The sequence below is a fragment of the Oncorhynchus mykiss genome, chromosome 12 (genome assembly GCF_057628025.1).
Source record: "Oncorhynchus mykiss isolate SJ-2025 chromosome 12, ASM5762802v1, whole genome shotgun sequence".
Lineage (NCBI taxonomy): Eukaryota > Metazoa > Chordata > Actinopteri > Salmoniformes > Salmonidae > Oncorhynchus > Oncorhynchus mykiss.
Genome location: NC_143033.1, coordinates 67386129 through 67406161, shown reverse-complemented (window position 1 = coordinate 67406161; position 20033 = coordinate 67386129). Strand labels below are relative to the sequence as shown.

General features: G+C 41.9%; 1 long non-coding RNA gene and 3 other non-coding genes across 4 annotated transcripts; all 4 read left to right on the top strand.

Annotated features, from left to right (window-relative positions):
- Positions 1–15070: 15070 nt before the first annotated feature.
- Positions 15071–15639, top strand: LOC149979339 (uncharacterized). Its single transcript, XR_016485196.1, has 2 exons — positions 15071–15175; positions 15599–15639. It is a non-coding gene; the product is annotated as an uncharacterized LOC149979339 (long non-coding RNA).
- A 3588-nt stretch (positions 15640–19227) lies between these two features.
- trnas-uga (transfer RNA serine (anticodon UGA)) lies at positions 19228–19310 on the top strand. The gene has a single exon. It is a non-coding gene; the product is annotated as a tRNA-Ser (tRNA).
- A 216-nt stretch (positions 19311–19526) lies between these two features.
- trnas-uga (transfer RNA serine (anticodon UGA)) lies at positions 19527–19609 on the top strand. The gene has a single exon. It is a non-coding gene; the product is annotated as a tRNA-Ser (tRNA).
- A 205-nt stretch (positions 19610–19814) lies between these two features.
- On the top strand, positions 19815–19896 carry trnas-uga (transfer RNA serine (anticodon UGA)). The gene has a single exon. It is a non-coding gene; the product is annotated as a tRNA-Ser (tRNA).
- Positions 19897–20033: the final 137 nt, after the last annotated feature.

Sequence of the window (20033 nt, the reverse complement as noted above, 5' to 3'; positions counted from 1 at the left end):
TTCTCTTTAAAAAGTAAGGAGTATTGTTTGGTAACTACAATTCCTAGGTAGGTAAATTTTTCTGAAGATAACTTAAATGGGAGATGTTCTAGCCAGGAGGCATTTTGCGACCGTATGGGCATTAATTCACTCTTGTTCCAATTTATTCTGTATCCCGAGAAGGTACCAAACAAATTGATCACATCAAGAATAGCTGGGATACTAGCCTGGGGTTCTGTTACATAGAGGAGGATGTCATCTGCGTATAGGGAGATCTTATTTAGAGTATCTTTAGTATTATAGCCGTGTATTGCTGCATGAGATCTAATCGTCTGAGCGAGCGGTTCGATAATTAGGGCGAAGAGCATAGGCGACAGCGCACAACCCTGCCTTGTCCCCCTGTTGAGGTTAAATCGGGGCGACAATGATTGGTTAGTGAGTATTCTGGCACAGGGGTTCCAATATACAGTGCCTTGCGAAAGTATTCGGCCCCCTTGAACATTGCGACCTTTTGCCACATTTCAGGCTTCAAACATAAAGATATAAAACTGTATTTTTTTGTGAAGAATCAACAACAAGTGAGACACAATCATGAAGTGGAACGACATTTATTGGATATTTCAAACTTTTTTAACAAATCAAAAACTGAAAAATTGGGCGTGCAAAATTATTCAGCCCCCTTAAGTTAATACTTTGTAGCGCCACCTTTTGCTGCGATTACAGCTGTAAGTCGCTTGGGGTATGTCTCTATCAGTTTTGCACATCGAGAGACTGAAATTTTTTCCCATTCCTCCTTGCAAAACAGCTCGAGCTCAGTGAGGTTGGATGGAGAGCATTTGTGAACAGCAGTTTTCAGTTCTTTCCACAGATTCTCGATTGGATTCAGGTCTGGACTTTGACTTGGCCATTCTAACACCTGGATATGTTTATTTTTTAACCATTCCATTGTAGATTTTGCTTTATGTTTTGGATCATTGTCTTGTTGGAAGACAAATCTCTATCCCAGTCTCAGGTCTTTTGCAGACTCCATCAGGTTTTCTTCCAGAATGGTCCTGTATTTGGCTCCATCCATCTTCCCATCAATTTTAACCATCTTCCCTGTCCCTGCTGAAGAAAAGCAGGCCCAAACCATGATGCTGCCACCACCATGTTTGACAGTGGGGATGGTGTGTTCAGCTGTGTTGCTTTTACGCCAAACATAACGTTTTGCATTGTTGCCAAAAAGTTCAATTTTGGTTTCATCTGACCAGAGCACCTTCTTCCACATGTTTGGTGTGTCTCCCAGGTGGCTTGTGGCAAACTTTAAACAACACTTTTTATGGATATCTTTAAGAAATGGCTTTCTTCTTGCCACTCTTCCATAAAGGCCAGATTTGTGCAATATACGACTGATTGTTGTCCTATGGACAGAGTCTCCCACCTCAGCTGTAGATCTCTGCAGTTCATCCAGAGTGATCATGGGCCTCTTGGCTGCATCTCTGATCAGTCTTCTCCTTGTATGAGCTGAAAGTTTAGAGGGACGGCCAGGTCTTGGTAGATTTGCAGTGGTCTGATACTCCTTCCATTTCAATATTATCGCTTGCACAGTGCTCCTTGGGATGTTTAAAGCTTGGGAAATCTTTTTGTATCCAAATCCGGCTTTAAACTTCTTCACAGCAGTATCTCGGACCTGCCTGGTGTGTTCCTTGTTCTTCATGATGCTCTCTGCGCTTTTAACGGACCTCTGAGACTATCACAGTGCAGGTGCATTTATACGGAGACTTGATTACACACAGGTGGATTGTATTTATCATCATTAGTCATTTAGGTCAACATTGGATCATTCAGAGATCCTCACTGAACTTCTGGAGAGAGTTTGCTGCACTGAAAGTAAAGGGGCTGAATAATTTTGCACGCCCAATTTTTCAGTTTTTGATTTGTTAAAAAAGTTTGAAATATCCAATAAATGTCGTTCCACTTCATGATTGTGTCCGACTTGTTGTTGATTCTTCACAAAAAATACAGTTTTATATCTTTATGTTTGAAGCCTGAAATGTGGCAAAAGGTCGCAAAGTTCAAAGGGGCCGAATACTTTCGCAAGGCACTGTAAAAGCTGGATCCAATTTAGGAACCTGTCTCCAATATTACATTGCTGTAGGACCTTGAGTAGATAGGGCCACTCAACTTGGTCAAAGGCCTTTTCGGCGTCAAGAGATATGACGGCAAGGTCCACGTTGGGTAACCTCTGAGAATGCATAATATTGAAGAGGCGCCTGAGATTGAAGAATGAGTTTCTGTTAGGGATAAAGCCTAAAGCCTAAGCCTAAAGTGCTAAGCCTGTTAGCCAGAGTTTTTGCTAAAATCTTTTGGTCTGTATTAAGGAGAGATATTGGTCTGTATGACCCTATCTCTTCTGGATCTTTACCCTTCTTATGTATAACTGTAATGAACGCTTCGTCCAAAGTAGAAGGGAGAGCTCCATCCTCATTGGCCTGAACCAACATTTTGTGCAGATAGGGAGAGAGCATGTTGCTGAATGTTTTATAGAATTCACCAGGGTATCCATCTGGGCCCGGGGTCTTGCCACTCTTTAGAGATTTAATTGTTTCTCAAATTTCATCAAGAGATATTTCCTTATTCAGGAAGTTAGAATCTTCCTGGTTCAGGGCAGGAAGATTACAGTCCTCCAAAAATGTTTGCATAATTAAGGGGTTAGGATCCGCTTTAGATGTATATAGAGTCTCATAAATCTGCCGGAATCTGTCATTGATGTCTTTGGGGGAAGAGAGTAATTCCCCAGATGCAGATTTAACCCTGTGAATCATTCGGTCACTCACATTTTTTCGAAGTTGTCTGGCGAGTAATTTGTGTGGTTTGTCACCAAACCATATTTTTGCTTGGCATAGAGAAAAGATTTAGCAATTTTAGCTGAGAGAATCTGATTATATTCAAATTTTAAAGAGGTAATTTTTTTATGTTTCTCCATAGATGGGTGGCTAGCATTCTCCCTATCCAGTAAGTGAATTTGTCCCTCCAGTTCTTCCAGTTTTCCTCTGTTTTGCCTACTCCTGGCAGCCTGAAAGGAGATGATACAGCCTCTCAGATAAGCCTTCAGTGTTTCCCACAATAATGCTGGGGAGGTCTCTGTGTTGTCGTTGGTATCAAAGAAAAATGTAATTTGGTCTTTCAGATATTCACAGAATGTTGGTTCTGTGAGGAGCTGAGGATTCAACCTCCAGACCCTCTCGTTTGGTACAATGTCACCCAATCTCAGGGAGAAGGTGAGTGGACTGTGGTCCGAGATTATAATATCATGATACTTCACATTACAGGTATAGGGGAGTAGTCTAGCATCCAACAAAAAGTAGTCAATTCGAGTGTCAACCTTGTGAACATGAGAGTAAAAGGAGTATTCCCTACCCGTAGGGTTAGCGATCCTCCATATATCAAATAAGTTTGAATTTTTTATGTAGGTATTCAAGAATTCGCTTGAATAGGAGGTAGGGGTTCGCCGGGTAGAGGATCTATCCAAATATTGGTCTAGCACACAGTTAAGGTCCCCTCCAATGACCAGGTTAGTATGGGAGATATCTGGAATCAGGGCAAGGACTATTTTGAAAAAAGAGGGGTTGTCAATGTTTGGCCCATAGATATTTAGTAGAGTTACTGAGGTAGAGTGGATTTCTCCTATTGCGATCACATACTGACCCTCTTTATCCGCAATAGTGGTTTTATGTAGAAAGGGAATTCCTTTCCGTACCAGAATTGCTGTGCCTCTTGTTTTGGCAGAGAAGTTAGAGTGATACACTTGCCCCACCCACCTACACTTAAGTCTGCTATGAGAGTTATTCTTCAGATGGGTTTCTTGCAAAAATATAATATCAGACGAGAGTGCTTTCAAGTGGGCTAGGACCTTGCCCCTCTTAATTGGTTCGTTTAAACCCTTGACATTCCAGGAAGTGAATGTAAGCCCCGCCCTCCTCTCGTTTGTAGTTCCTATGGTGGCCTGCATACCATGTAACTTGATAAAAAGGTAAGAAAGCGCACCAAACCATCACGATCAGCATATGTAGCACCTACACCCGAGCAGTATCCAACCCACCCCTCCCCCCCTGCAAGCACCTTTACTTCCCACCCTGTTCCCCTAATTTCCCCAACACTTACCCCCCCCCCCCCCCCCCAATCAACCCACATTTAACAGGCATGTACAAACAGGAGAGAAAAAAAAGGATAAATAAAAATAATAAACACATTGTCTGGCCGATGCCAAAAAAGCACGGCGCGACCTCGAACAAGAGGTAAAACAAAAATAAAATCCCAACTATACGTTCACCTCTCACTATCCTAGAACTTCTACTAACATATAAACTGAGGAGGCTCCCGCGAGTTAAGTGTTCAGTTAACATCTAATAAAACTAAACAGAATAAGTTGCAACTTAAACATATTGCGCATTTAAGCGTCATCCTGGGTCAATCCCAGAGATAAGCAAGATATAGCCTCAAGATTATATTGCTAAGCATAAACCATCCGCAACCGACATAGTCAGCCGTACCTTTACATACTGTGGGTCAGGAGATCAGAACAAGGATTTGTTAAATTAAACGTCCCCCCATAAAAAAAACATGTTTAAATAAAAATATATACATTATATATATACACACATACATACACACACACATACACATATACATATATATATATATATATATATATATATATATATATATATATACATATACATATATACATACATACATACACACATATATACACATATACATACACACATACATACACACACATACATACACACATATATACACATACATATACACACATACATAAACACATACACATACGTGTATATACATATATATACACACACACATATACATACATGTATGTATACATACCCACATAAAAAAATCATATATAAAAATATATATTTAAAGAATATGTATATACATCCATATGCACATATACACATACAAACATTCATACCCCAGAATAACAATCTACACTGATTTAAAATATACACAGACATAATACTAAAATGCTAAGAGAAAATAGTAATAATGTACAAATAGTAATTATATGTACGCACACCTACACAGACATAAGCACTACAGAGGGCTGGTGGGACTCTAGTCGGGAGAGAGGCCCACGGCCAGACAAAGGCAGAACGGCACAAAACATCAACCTGCTAACCAGGTGTCTGCCCCCTCCCAACCATCACCCCCAGTCCCCTGCAAGCAATAAATAAATGGTATGGTAATGGTAATGTAAGGATTGTAAAATAAATAACGAAACAAAACAAAAGTGGGGGAATATAAGTATATCCGTCCGAAGGTGTCAGTGATCAAACCTGGAAGTAAAAAATATGCATCGCTCTGAGCACAGCCGGGATGAAAGTGAATGTAACGTTAATTGAGAGCTCTGACCGCCATCCATTGGTCTGCTCAGCGTCTTACATGTTCGGTAGCCCTTGTTGAGCCCGTTTAATACGTTTTCACCCAATATGGTATAGTATGGATTCGAGTCCATGAGCAGACCCTAACACGCAATAACAAGGCACTCTAACCTGTACGGGGGATTGGTGTATATCCCCGGATAAACTTCTCTGCGTCCAAAACCGAGGAGAGCCAAATCTTCTCACCGGAAGGCGGGGTAATTCTTAGTCTTGCAGGGAAGAGTATGGCTGGGCGAAGATGGAGTTTGTAGAGTTTGGTCATGACATCTCTGTAGTCGGCGCGATGCTTTGCCACATCGGGCGCATAATCCTCATAGACACGGAATGGATGCCCTTTATGTGACAGGTTGCCCCTCATTCGAGCTTCACGCAGGATAAGATCCTTGGTCTTGAAACTGTGACAACAGATGATTACTGGGCGAGGACGTTTGCCCGGTCCAGGCACTGGGACAAGGGAGCGATGTGCGCGGTCCAGCTGGGGATCCGAATCCAAAACATCCGATCCCATTGCATCCTTCAATAGCTTGGCGAAGAAGTCGGTGGGGCGAGAGCCCGCCTCTACCTCCTCTGCCAGACCAACAACGCGAAGGTTATTACGTCTGGATCGGCCCTCCAGGTCCACCACTTTCACGGAAAGCCTCTGCACAGTATCCTGCAATGACGTGCATAGCTTCTCTAACTCGTCGATCCTACCAGCGTTGAATTCAGAAGCTTTCTCAAGGTCCACAATACTCTGGCCATGCGAAGCGACCGTTCAAATGATGCTCTCGATTTTGGTGTCCAGTTCAGCAATAGTGGCCTTAAGATCCTCAGCTATAGCAACACGTAGCTCCCCCAAAGCCCGGGTAAATTCTGTAAGTGTCACGTTGTTGCATGTGCCTCCCGCCATGTCTGTCTCGTTGTTTAGTGGGGAGTAGGCCTCCGCTGTGGATTTATTGTCCTTTGGTCGCTTATTACTCGGCATTTTCATATAAAAAGTTACAATCTTGTATTAGAAAGAAACGTTTGTTGTAAAAAGTGCCATAAAGTAGGTTAAATTAGATTATTTCGCAAAAAAGTTGCAGGAGCCTCTCACGCACAGCCGTTCACTCCAACATGCTAGCTCCGCCCTCTGATTTGCTGGTTTTAAGCATTACACTTTAAAATAGCTATTTGATGACTGTTGCGGGGTGTTATCATCCTCCATCAGCACCGGCTTGTACCCTACCTGCCCTAAACTCTCTCCTGGCCCCTTACACTAAGTCTGAATTTGTCCTGCTAGGTGTCCAAAACTGGGGCATGCTTAAACCACCTGACCAAGTCCTAAAGCAATGGGACTCCCTAAATCTTTCTCAGATTATTACCAATCCTACAAGGTATGACTCCAAACACCCAGGAAATGCTACTCTCCTCGATGTTATCCTCACAAATAGTCCTGATAGGTACCAGTCTGGTGTTTTCTGTAATGACCTTAGTGACCACTGTTTTACAGCCTGTGTTCGTAATGGCTGCTCATTGAAACAACCTGTCCTGATTTGTCATAGACTCTTGCTAAAAACTTTAATGAGCAAGCCTTCCTTCATGACCTGGCCTCTGTAAATTGGTATAGAATCAGCTTGATCCCCTGTGTCGAACATGCTTGCTTTTGGTGAAAGGCACAGCACATGCATACTCAGGCTGACTGGCTCTCGTTCAGGCAAATGAGAAATAAGTGCACACAGGCTATCCGGAAAGCCAAAGTTAGTTACTTTAAGGAGCAGTTCTCACTCTGTGGGTCTAACCCCAAGAAGTTCTGGAAAACGGTTAATAACTTCTTTGGGATAGGGGGCAGCATGTTCACTTTTGGATGAATAGCGTGCCAATCCTAAAGATTGATTCTATACTTAGTTTGACAAGTTTCTTCGACTTGTAATTTAACTTTTTGAACTTTTCGTCCAACTGGACCTGAACGAGCTTTTGGATTTGTTTACCAAACACCCTAGCAAAATAAGCTATTTGGACATAAATGATGGACATTATCAAACAAAACAAACATTTATTGTGGAACTGCGATTCCTGGGAGTGCATTCTGATGAAGATCATCAAAGGTAAGTGAATATTTATAATGTTATTTATGACTAATGTTGACTGCGCAACATGGCAGATATTTATTTTGGCTGGTTTGGGCTCTGAGCGCCTTTCTCAGATTATGCTTTTTCCGTAAAGTTGTTTTGAAATCTGACACAGCGGTTGCATTAAGGAGAAGTGTATCTAAAGTTCCATGCATAACACTTGAATTTTCATCAACATTTATAATGAGTATTTCTGTGAATTCATGTGGCTCTCTGCAATATCACTGCATGTTTTGGAACTACTGAACATAACACGCCAATGTAAAATAAGATTTTGGGATATAAATATGAACTTTACCGAACAAAACATACATGTATTGTGTAACATGAAGTCCTATGAGTGTCATCTGATGAAGATCATCAAAGGTCAGTGATTAATTTGATCTCTATTTGTGCTTTTTGTGACTCCTCTCTTTGGCTGGAAAAATGGCTGGGTTTTTCTGTGAGTTGGTGGTGACCTAACATAATTGTTTGTGGAGCTTTCGCTGTAAAGCATTTTTCAAATGAGACACTGTCGCTGGATTAAGGATACTTTTATCTTTAAAATGGTGCCTAATACTTGTATGTTTGAGAAATTAGATTTATGAGATTTCTGTTGATTTGTATTTGGCGCCCCGCTAGCGAAACCCCAGTCCTAGACAGGTTAAAGACCTGGAGAATAAACCCTCCTCACAGCTGCCCATGTCCCTTAAAGTTGATGATTTAGTTGTTACTGACAAGAAGCACATGGCTGAACTCTTTAATCACTACTTGATTAAGTCAGGATTCCTATTTGACTCAGCCATACCTCCTTGCCCGTCCAACATTTCCTCATCTCCCACCCCTTCTAATGCGACTAGCCCCGATCTCTCTCTTTTTCCCTTGCCCCGCTACAAAGTTTCTCCCTGCAGGTGGTCACTGAGTCCGAGGTGCTAAAGCAGCTTCTTAAACTTGACCCAAAAAAACATATCAGATGGTTTAGACCCTTTCTTCTTTAAGGTTGCTGCCCCTATCATCGCCAAGCCTATCTCTGACCTTTTTATCCTGTCTCTCCTCTCTCGGGAGGTTCCCATTGCTTGGAAGGCAGCCACGGTTAGTCCTTTATTTAAAAGGGGAGATCAAGCTGAACCCAACTATTTCTATTTTTGCCCTGTTTTTCAAAAATGTTGGATAAACTTGTCAATAATCAACTGACTGGCTTTCTTGATGTCTGTAGTATTCTCTCTGGTATGCAATCTGGTTTCCGCTCAGGTTATGGATGTGTCACTGCAACCATTGCCCTTATTCAAAGGAATGTTGTGCTGCTATTTTTATTGACTTGGCCAAAGCTTTTGATATGGTAGACCATTCCATTCTTGTAGACCGGCTAAGGAGTATTGGTGTCTCTGAGGGGTCTTTAGCCTGGTTTGCTAACGACCTCAAAGAGTGCAGTGTATAAAGTCAGAACATCTGCTATCTCTGCCATTGCCTGTCACCAAGGATGTTTCCAAGGCTCGATCCTAGGTCCCACGCTCTTCTCAATTTACATCAACAACATAGCTCAGGCCGTAGGAAGCTCACTCATCCATTTATATGCAGATGATACAGTTTTATACTCAACTGGCCCCTCCCTGGATTTTGTGTTAAACGCTCTACAACAAAGATATCTTAGTGTCCAACAAGCTTTCTCTGCCCTTAATGAACACATATAGGAATTGTAAAATTCCCATGACAGGGACACATTCCGGACAAACATTAAGATGTGACTTGAAATTAAAAATAAACATATTTCACCCCCCAAAAAGGTTACAGAGGGACTTTAGACTTTCTGACTCAAGTTCTCCTCTTTCCCAGAAGGCAGCATGAATCCTGGGACTCACAGTTGGTCGGACTCTGGACTTTCCTCTTCTGACTGGGGTTGGACTGGGTGGATGTGCTGGGCTGCTCCTCCTTAACCACCACCTCATTCCGGAAGAAATGTACAAGGTGAGTGCAGTAGACTGGACTGCTAAGTTCCTATACACACACCCGCCCACTCACAGTTTAAGCAAGTTACATCCTATCAACCACGGACCCACGCCGACGTCTTTTAGATGTTTGTTTTTTTGTCCGTTTTGTCCCCTTTTTAATTGGGGAGGGGGTCTGGATTGGACTAAATCGGTTAAGGAATGTGCTGGTTAAGGAATGTGTGTGGTTGCTCCATGCACGACATCTCTGTCCTACTACAGCGGAAAAACCGCAGTAACTCCTCATCGGTCAAAAAATCCAACGGCTCCATTGGCGCAGACGCAACTGCAACAATTCAATACAGTTTTCTTTGTCGAAACAAAATCCAATATTTACCAGGTCACTGAATATTATTAATAGTTTAATAATGAACGATCCGGTTCATATTGGGTATATATACACTGATAAATGAAAGTATGATTGACATTATGAAGACTATTTACATTTCAATACAGGCCCCGGGCGGATTGATTCATTCAGACGAATGCACATACCAATAGACGCGCATTTGGAAGAAGGACGTAGAGGACGTAATTAAAACATTTTCAACTGTAGGCCAACAAGTTCTTATTAAAGTTATTTTCGAAGATAAAATAGATATTCCGCAAGCACTGAAGTACGCTTCAAGTGATGTTTGGAAAGTGAAAGTGTTCATGTGATTTCATATGAGCCACAAGGGGAGAGGCTATAGATTTTTTTTACTCATTCTATATGCCCCGTGGCCCCGTGGACCCTCCTTTGTTCGGAAGTAATTTAGCCGTTGTAGCCATTGGCGAAAGGGTTGACAGGTCTCGCTGAAATGTCTAGGCCAAATACCACTCAACACTGGACCACAAGGCCTGTAAGCGAGGAGTTGCCTCATTTAGCCAATAAACCCTTTCCCCATAACGTTTTCTAGCGAATGAAGAAAGAATATCAACATAACTTGTAACGACAGAAGAAGCAAACTACGGTTTTCCATCAAAACAATCATTCTTGAAAGCTAACTTGATAAACAAAGGAATTTAAATGATAATTATTCCTCATTAAACACCCCAGATCATTTTCCATCAATTAATGTCGATTTAACTGATGTGATTGTAAATAAAAACTTATGACATGTGCACAACTATAGATACATCCGACAGGAGTTTGTTTGAGCGATGAAAGTTGGACAGAGGATCTCGAAGTCTCTGTAAAATAAATACTTGGACAACATTTTTTAACGAATGTTAGGCAAATTTCTGGCAATTGTGATTTTATTATGTGCCAGATTTTAAGACTACAAACCGTTATAAATGGCCAATTTTCGAGATTGACTTGTCATTTCAATAGGAATACGCTAGGCCTACTGACAAAAATCTGGGATTGTATTGTAATTGAACTTTGCCATAGTTTGGTTAGATAGATGCAGGTAGCCTACAGCCCCTGATCGGCATACATCTAATTTCAGATAGCCTACAGTAAACTAGACAAGATGCAGGCAAGATGTAAAATTAACGATTTATCAGCTTGCTTGGTTCACAGACTGATTTATTATTGTTATGATAGTAAAATATGCACCGGAGCAGAAGAAACATGTGGTTGAGTCATTAAAACTCATTTTTTCAACCACTCCACAAATTTCTTGTTAACAAACTATAGTTTTGGCAAGTCGGTTAGGACATCTACTTTGTGCATGACACAATAAGTTTTCCAACAATTGATTACAGACAGATTATTTCACTTATAATTCACTGTATCACAATTCCAGTGGGCCAGAAGTTTACATACACTAAGTTGACTGTGCCTTTAAACAGCTTGGAAAATTCCAGAAAATGATGTGGCTTTAGAAGCTTCTGATAGGCTAATTGACATCATTTGAGTCAATTGGAGGTGTACCTGTGGATGTATTTCAAGACCTACCTTCAAACTCAGTGCCTCTTTGATTGACATCATGGGAAAATCAAAAGAAATCAGCCAAGACATCAGAAAAGAAATGTAGACCTCCACAAGTCTGGTTCATCCTTGGGAGCAATTTCCAAACACCTGAAGGTACCACGTTCATCTGTACAAACAATAGTGCGCAAGTATAAACACCACAGGACCACCCAGATGTCATACCACTCAGGAAGGAGAAGCGTTCTGAGATTAACGTACTTTGGTGTGAAAAGTGCTAATCAATGCCAGAACAAATGCAAAGGACAGTGTGAAGATGTTTGAGGAAACAGGTACAAAAGTATCTATATCCAGAGTAAAACAAGTCCTACATCGACATAACCTGAAAGGCCGCTCAGCAAGGAAGCAGCCACTGCTCAAAAACCGCCATAAGAAAGCCAGACTACGGTTTGCAACTGCACATGGGGACAAAGATTGTAATTTTTGGAGAAATATCCTCTGGACTGGTGAAACAAAAATATAACTGTTTGGCCATAATGACCATCGTTATGTTTGGAGGAACAAGGGTGGGGATCTTGCTAGCCGAAGAACACCATCCCAACTATGAAGCACGGGGGTGGTAGCATCATGTTGTGGGGGTGCTTTGCTGCAGGAGCGACTGGTGCACTTCACAAAATAGATGGCTTCATGAGGCATGAAAATTACGTGGATATATTGAAGCAACATCTCAAGACATCAGTCAGGAATTTAAAGCTTGGTCGCAAATGGGTCTTCAAAATGAACAATGACCCCAAGCACACTTCCAAAGTTGTGGCAAAATGGCTTAAGGACACCAAAGTCAAGGTATTGGAGTGGCCATCACAAAGCCCTGACCTCAATCCTATAGAAAATTTGTGGGCAGAACTGAAAAAGTGTGTGCGAGCAAGGAGGCCTACTAACCTGATTCAGTTACACCAGCTCTGTCCGGAGGAATGGGCCAACATTCACCCAACTTATTTTGGGAAGCTTGTGGAAGAATATCCAAAACGTTTGACCCAAGTTAAGCAATCTAAAGACAATGCTACCAAATACTAATTGAGTGTATGTAAACTTCTGACCCACTGGTAATGTTAGTTAAAGAAATAAAAGCTGAAATAAATCGTTCATTCTCTCTACTATTATTCTGACATTTCACATTCTTAAAATAAAGTGGTGATCCTAATTGACCTAAAACAGGGAATTGTTACTAGGATTAAATGTCAGGAATTGTGAAAAACTGTGGTAGGCAAAGTGATCGTGCTGGGTGAAAATTATATGCAACGTTTTACCATTGCAACATTTGATATAGGCTACAGTCACATTCACCATGGTTGCGTGTTACATATAGAGTTCACAGATGGCAATGCCTCATCGCAATTGGTTATTCCCCATAATTTGCAACAATGTCAATGAGCCTCATCACTATCTTTCCTTTGCTGTACCTCAAACTGTTGTTATTACCCGCTGAGATAAAATGTTATGAGTTGATTTTACTCCTGGGTCAGAGTTTGTCTGATCAAATCAAATCGTATTGGTCACATGCCTATGGTTTGCAGATGTTATTGCGAGTGGAGAGAAATGCTTATGCTTCTAGATCTGACATTGCAGCAGTATCTAACAGGTAATACCCTCCACTCAGTACTCTTATTAAACAGAAAACCCAAACATATGTCAGCAGATCCACAAGGTCTGCCATGAGAGGTGATTCTGTAGTTCCCCTCTTAGAACCCCCCATCCCAGATCAGGTAGATTTGTAATCAGCAACGCTGAATAGCATAGTGCAACAGTCAAATAATATTACTAGAAAATATTAATATTCATGAAATCACAAGTGAAATATAGCGAAACACAGCTTAGCCTTTTGTTAATCACCATGTCATCTTAGCTTTTGAAATTATGCTTTACAGCGAAAGCAATACAAGTGTTTGTGTAAGTTTATCGATAGCATAACAAAATAATAAGTACACCTAGCATCAGGTAACTTGGTCACGAATATCAGTTCTGTTATACTCACAGACAATATTTTTACAGTTTTGGAAACTTTAGAGTGTTTTCTATCCTAAACTGTCAATTATATGCATATTCTAGCATCTGGTCCTGAGAAATAGGCTGTTTACTTTGGGAACGTTATTTTTCCAAACATAAAAATAGTGCCCCTTAGCTTCAAGAGGTTTTTAAGGAAAAGCACCTTTAGTCAATCTGCTTCCTCTGTTAAAGCTTCCCATGTTTGGACTACATTGCCATCAGACACATAACTGCACCACCGATCACACTTTCACAAAAAAACATGAAGACATGGCTGAAGGCCAATCAGATTTGTGAACATAATCCCTAGTTGTGTATTGCCACTTTCCATATTGTCTGTAGCTTGTGAGGTGTGGAAACACTTTGTTGCTTTTATGGATTTTGTCTTGTTGCATTTTGTGCTATGTTGCTCTGTCTGCATGCTACGTCTTGCTTGTCCTATGTTGCTCTATGTGTGCTCACTGCTCAATGATTGTCTGTATTGTTATTGTAATTGTTTTTAATAACCTGCCTAGGGACTGTGGTTGAAAATAAGACGGCTGGCTAAAACCGTCACTTTTACTGAAACGTTGATTAATGTGCACTGTCCCTTTAAAAATAAACTGAAACTCAATACAATTCCACAACAAAAACCTAATACACACAATCTAGTAAGGAATGGGATAAGAATAAATTTGTATAAAATATATGGATGAGCAGTGACAGAGCAGCTAAGATGCAATAGATAGTAAATAATAGATAGTGAAGGATACAGTATACAGTATTTATATATGAGGTGAGTAATGCGAGGTGTGTAAACATTAAAGTTGCATTATTAAAGTGACTAGTGTTCCATTTGTGGCCAACACAAGTGGCCAATGATATCAAGTCTGTAGGTAGGCAGCCGCCTCTCTGTGCTAGTGGTGGCTGTCTAAGGATCAGATAGTTCGCCTCTGGTGATGCATTGTGCAGGCCGCACCACCCTCTGGAGAGCCCTGTGGTTGTGGGCGGTGCAGTTGCCGTACCAGGTGGTGATACAGCCTAACAGGATGCTCTCAATTGTGCACCTGTAAAAGTTTGTGAGGGTTTTCGGTGACAAGCCCAATTTTTTAAGCCTCAAATTTTTTCTATATATTCGCCTTGCCATGATTAATGCTTTCAGTTTTGCGCGAATGCTGCCATCAATCCACGGTTTCTGGTTAGGGAAGGTTTTAATAGTCACATTGGGTACAACATCTCCTATACACTTCCTTATAAACTCGCTCACAGAGTCAGCGTATATGTCAATGTTATTCTCTGAGGCTACCCGGAACATATCCCAGTCCACGTGATCGAAGCAATCTTGAAGCGTGGAGTCCGATTGGTCAGACCAGCGTTGGATAGACCTAAGCATGGGTGCTTCCTGTTTTAGTTTCTGCCTATAAGAGGGGAGCAACAAGATGGAGTCATGGTCGGATTGGCCAAAAGGACGGTGGGCCTTGTATGCATCGCCGAAGTTAGAGTATCAATGGTCGAGCATGTCACTCGCCTGTGTACCGCAATCGATATGCTGATAGAATTTAGGTAGCCTTGTGCTGCCATCCTGTTAGAAGGTAACAGATTATTTTATTACAATGGTTAAACTGGATTTTCATTGTGTTCAATGGTGTTATTTACCCCCTAGTGGATGTTTCTGGTACTTAGAAAGACTACGCAAACAGGAAGTAGAGAATTTGTTCTGCACGCATAGAAGCAGCTACAAACAACGCTACGGTGCAGGTCTTTCAATGTAGTTATTTCTTGTCACGCTTCAGCCTTGGAAAATATTTGTTTGTAAGTTCGATTCAAGCATTTAGCTAATGAGGATAATCTTATTATTGATAGAATTGCTTACATATCAATGTTGGTTGGTTGCATTTACTCACAAATTGCAATGCCTTTCATGTATGTCGTTAGCTGTATTACTTTGCTCGTGCGTCATGCAAACGAATTGTAAAATATACAATACTGTAGTTTTGTTACTGTTTCTAGTGTAATATGCTTTGTTATTCTACATAAATGGTTGTACATTATTAGAGTAATGAAAGGAGCCAATTACCATATGAGTAACAATTAGCTATATGGTTTGGCATCATGCCAGATGCATGGTACCTTAGCACGTGCTTTGTATTTATGCAACTTCAAATGTATAATGTACAGCTACAGTATGTCGGTGTGAATTGAATACTAAAGTATATTCTTTTCTGTATTTTGCAGTTTCACAACATAAACGTTTTCAATATATTCATTCAAGAAAAGTCACGCCTTGGGAGTTTTATTGAAGACTTAGTTGTTAGCTATCTGTCTAGTTTTGCATGGGAACGCAACTCAAGGGCAGAATAGTGAAAAAACATCATCACAGCGGGCTCAAGCTCAAGAATAACCACACACGGTGGTTTTGTTTCTACGTTTATCAGCCAACAAAGCCTCTTATCCTAGGGAAGACCAGCAGTCTACGATGCAACAACCAGAGCCAGGTGTTCAACAGAGAGAGATGGAAGAGCCTCTTCAGCACATTGGGACCAAGTCTCAATCTACAAGATCAAGGTCATCAAAACAGTCAAGCAGATCCTCAACGGCGAGTTCTGCAGCCATCAAAGCACGCGCCAAGGCAGACGCAGCACATGCACAAGTCTCCTATGCTGAGAAGGAAGCTTCTGTGATGAAACAAAAGGCAGAAATAGAGGCCAGCTTGTTGAAGCAAAAAGCTGACCTCGAGGCAAGTTTATATGTTCTCCAAGTTGAGAGAGCAGCTGCTGCTGCGTTGGCTGAAGCTGCAGCCTTTGAAGAAGCTGTAGGATCAGAACGCAGAGAGCTTCGCAAAGAACTAGACACAGGGACACAGCCCTTAAGTCCATGTGAGTATGTGCAACAACGTGCTAGGCCCTACTTTGCTGAACTTCCATTTGAAGTGGAGAAACAAGAGCTTAGTGTTGACCCAGCTACATGCCATACTCCAGTAAGTAGCAAACAACAGAACATGAGCAGAGACTCTCCGTTCAAAAGAAATGAACAGCAGCATGGTGGAAATGGAAAGCAAGCCCACTTCCAGTCACACACACAAAACTTCCCTGAGTCACAAGTGGCACCAGACCTCATCAAGTACCTCCTACGTCGTGAGATGGTGAGTTCTCTCTCTAGGCAAGTAGTGTGGCCTGCAATTTATCACAATATACTCTACTTCAGGCGAGCAAAATCTAGAGACTTCCTTAGAATTCGTGAATCAGCTGTTGTTTACAAATATGCATAGACTGCCCCCCCCCCCCCCCCTCGTCTTACCGGAGTGTGCTGTTCTATCTTGCTGGTGCAGTAAATATCCCGCTAGCTGAATATCCATGTCGTCATTCAGCCACGATTCCGTGAAACGTAGGATATTACAGTTTTTGATGTCCCGTTGGTAGGATATTCGTGATCGTACCTCGTCTAATTTATTGTCCAATGATTGCACGTTGGCGAGTAGTATTGACGGCAATGGCAGTTTTCCCAGTCGCCTTCTCCGGGTCATGACCAGGCATCCGACTCTTTGTCCTCTGTACCTGCGTCGCTTACTCTTGCAAATAACGGGGATGTCGGCCCTGTGGGGTGTTTGTAGAATGTCTTGTGCGTCGTCCTGAACCTTGCTGTTGGGAAACCACATTAGTGTCCAACTTTCAGCAGTTGAAGATGCATCTCCCCTGACTTTGTGCTATATAAGCTAGTGACAACCCTGCAGCAGGGTGATGACTCTGTCACTTCCTGTCTCTCATGGAAAGTCTCTGTAGCAGGGCGATGACTGTGTCCTGTTGAGAGGAGTTCATCTCCAGAGCCATGGTCATCCTACCCAGGGACTCAGCCATGCGCACCTCCCTCTAGTACCACCTCTCCCGGGCCTCCGCCCTGCCACAACGCACCTGCTCCTCCTGTCTCCTCAGAAAGTCCTAGAGCAGGGATGTGCTTTCCTTCTCTTGCCTCTGCTGCTGGGCTAGAAAGTTGGTAATGGAGGAGCCCTGGGAGGTGGAGCAGAAGTGACGGCGGATATGACGGGACCGGAGCAGGGCAGGGGTTAGGCTGTAGAGTGGGAGGGAGGAGCGGACAGGGGTGGGATCTGACAAAGGTGTAGAGATGGAGGGAACGGGCGTGGGGTAGTGGAAGTGAGGAGAGGAACTGGGGTGAGCTTCGGAATGCAGGCAGTGATGAGGTTGCCATGGGGAACGAGGAGAGGCTTCTGCATGCTGGTTACTAGGGTTGGGCTGCTGGTGGTCTCCATGCCAATGGTGTCACCAAGCATGTCATTCATCATCTTATGAGAGAGACAGAGACAGACAGACAGATAGAGAGCAAGAGAATGTTGAGATAAGAGGGTCTTGTATTGAGGTGTTTTGACTATGATAATGTGGTTCAAATTCGCTAGTTAGCTAACCAACTAACAACTGTCACAATGTATTTATTTATTGTTTATTGTGCAGACGAAAATATAGTTTTAATAATCCTATCATTTTAAGACAACTGTTTGTTTTGCTCACATCAATAAAATTCTGATATTTCATTATAGATTGTAATAGTATTTCTAAACTGTGCAGACTTTTTCCTGTTTCTCCAGTTTTTGCCTCCAGCACCTTTGCTAGATAATCAGCTCTGGCTGTGCAGTAGATTCTGCTATTATCTACTAATATTTCTCAAGTTAAGGTTCCCGTGAGACAAGACTGAAATATATGTTATCTCTGTGATTATACAGTACCAACTACTTACACAGAAATAGGCTGCCTATGTGGCTGTTTCTCTCAATGCTTATGACGAGGGAAAAGTTTTAGTCTTTCAATTAGATATAAAGACATTTGCATACAAACCCCAACATCAGCCACTGTTGCAGTATTTGCATTCTCTGACCTGTGGCTTCACAACAAGCTGAAGGTGGTTGCATTATTTACTAAGCATGTCTGTGCAACGCTGCTGCGCATCTCTGGGAAGGGATTCACTGCTGGCAATTGTGGTGACGATACCAGTGTGCACAGGCCTTGCACGAGGGCAGAGATGCAACGCAGACCCTGATCAAACTGCCACTTTCCTTAGATTCCTACTGCTGCGATGGCCAAGTGGTTTAAGCATTGGAAATATTCTCCATTGTTGTCTCCCCGTACAGTTTCTAAAACTGCTCGCAGCACATTGACAAACCAGTCTTTATTTGTAACATAGCATTGGTGACTTGATATTGATGAAGTGCTTAATGCATAGACTTTTAATTTGATTCAAGAGCTCAGAATATGTATTCCTTGAAAAACAGTTCAAATTGGCTCTTTCAGTAGATAGTCGAGTCTTTACAGAAGTAAAATGTACAGAATGAGATAGCCGACTGGTTAAGAACTGGTTTTTAAAATACCATGCTGTGATGGCCAAGTGGTTAAGGCGTTCGACTTGAAATCCAATGGGGTCTCCACATATCCTTGGTGACATGATATGGATAATGTCCTTAATACATGGAATTGTCCAGTGATTCAGGTGCTTAGAGTATATCTGCCTTGACAAACAGTTAAAATAGTCTCTTCAGTACAGATACTGTTGTTTGTGCCAGTTGCCCAGTGCAGGTTTGAACCCTGCGAGCAGCGCTTTGACAATCCAGTCTTTATTTGTAACATGTCATTGGGGACTTGATATGGATAATGCTTGGACATGTCCTTTGATTCAAGTGCTCAGAATTGATCTTCCATGACAAATGTTTCAAGTAGGCTCTACAATAGGAATAATCTGGTCACCTGGTTCCTTGACAAACAGTTCAAACAGGCTCTTCAGTAGAAGGTCTAGTCTTTACAGAAGTAAAATGTACAGAATCAGATAGCTGACTGGTTAAGGACTGGTTTTTAACATAGCAAGCTGTGATGTCCGAGTGGTAAAGGCGTTGGGCTTGAAATCCAATGGGTTTTCCCCGCGCAGGTTTGAACCCTGCTCACGCGCTTTGACAAACCAGTCTTTATTTGCAACATGTCATTGGAGACTTGATATGGATAATGTGCTTAATGCATGGACTTGTCCTTTGATTCAGGTGCTCAGAGTATATCTGCATTGACAAACAGTTCAAATAGGCTCTTCAGTAGAAAGTCTTGTCTTTACAGAAGTAAAATGTACAGAATCAGATAGCTGACTGGTTAAGGCCTGGTTTTTAATGTAGCAAGCTGTGATGGCTGAGTGGTTAAGGCGTTGGACTTGAAATCCAATGGGGTCTCCCCGCGCAGGTTTGAACCCTGCTCACGCGCTTTGACAAGCCAGTCTTTGTTTGCAACATGTCATTGGAGACTTGATAAGGATAATGTGTTTAATGCATGGACTTGTCCTTTGATTCAAGTGCTCAGAATATTTTTTCCTTGACAATCAGTTCAAACAGGCTCTTCAGCAGAAAGTCTCGTCTTTACAGAAGTAAAATGTACAGAATCAGATAGCCGCCTGGTTTTTAATGTAGCAAGCTGTGATGGCCGAGTGGTTAAGCCGTTGGACTTGAAATCCAATGGTGTCTCCCCGCGCAGGTTCGAACCCTGCTCACAGCGCTTCGACAAACGAGTCTTTATATGGATAATGTGTGCTAAATGCATGGACTTGTCCTTTGATTCAAGTGCTCAGAATATTTTTTCCTTGACAATCAGTTCAAACAGGCTCTGCAGTAGAAGGTCTAGTCTTTACAGAA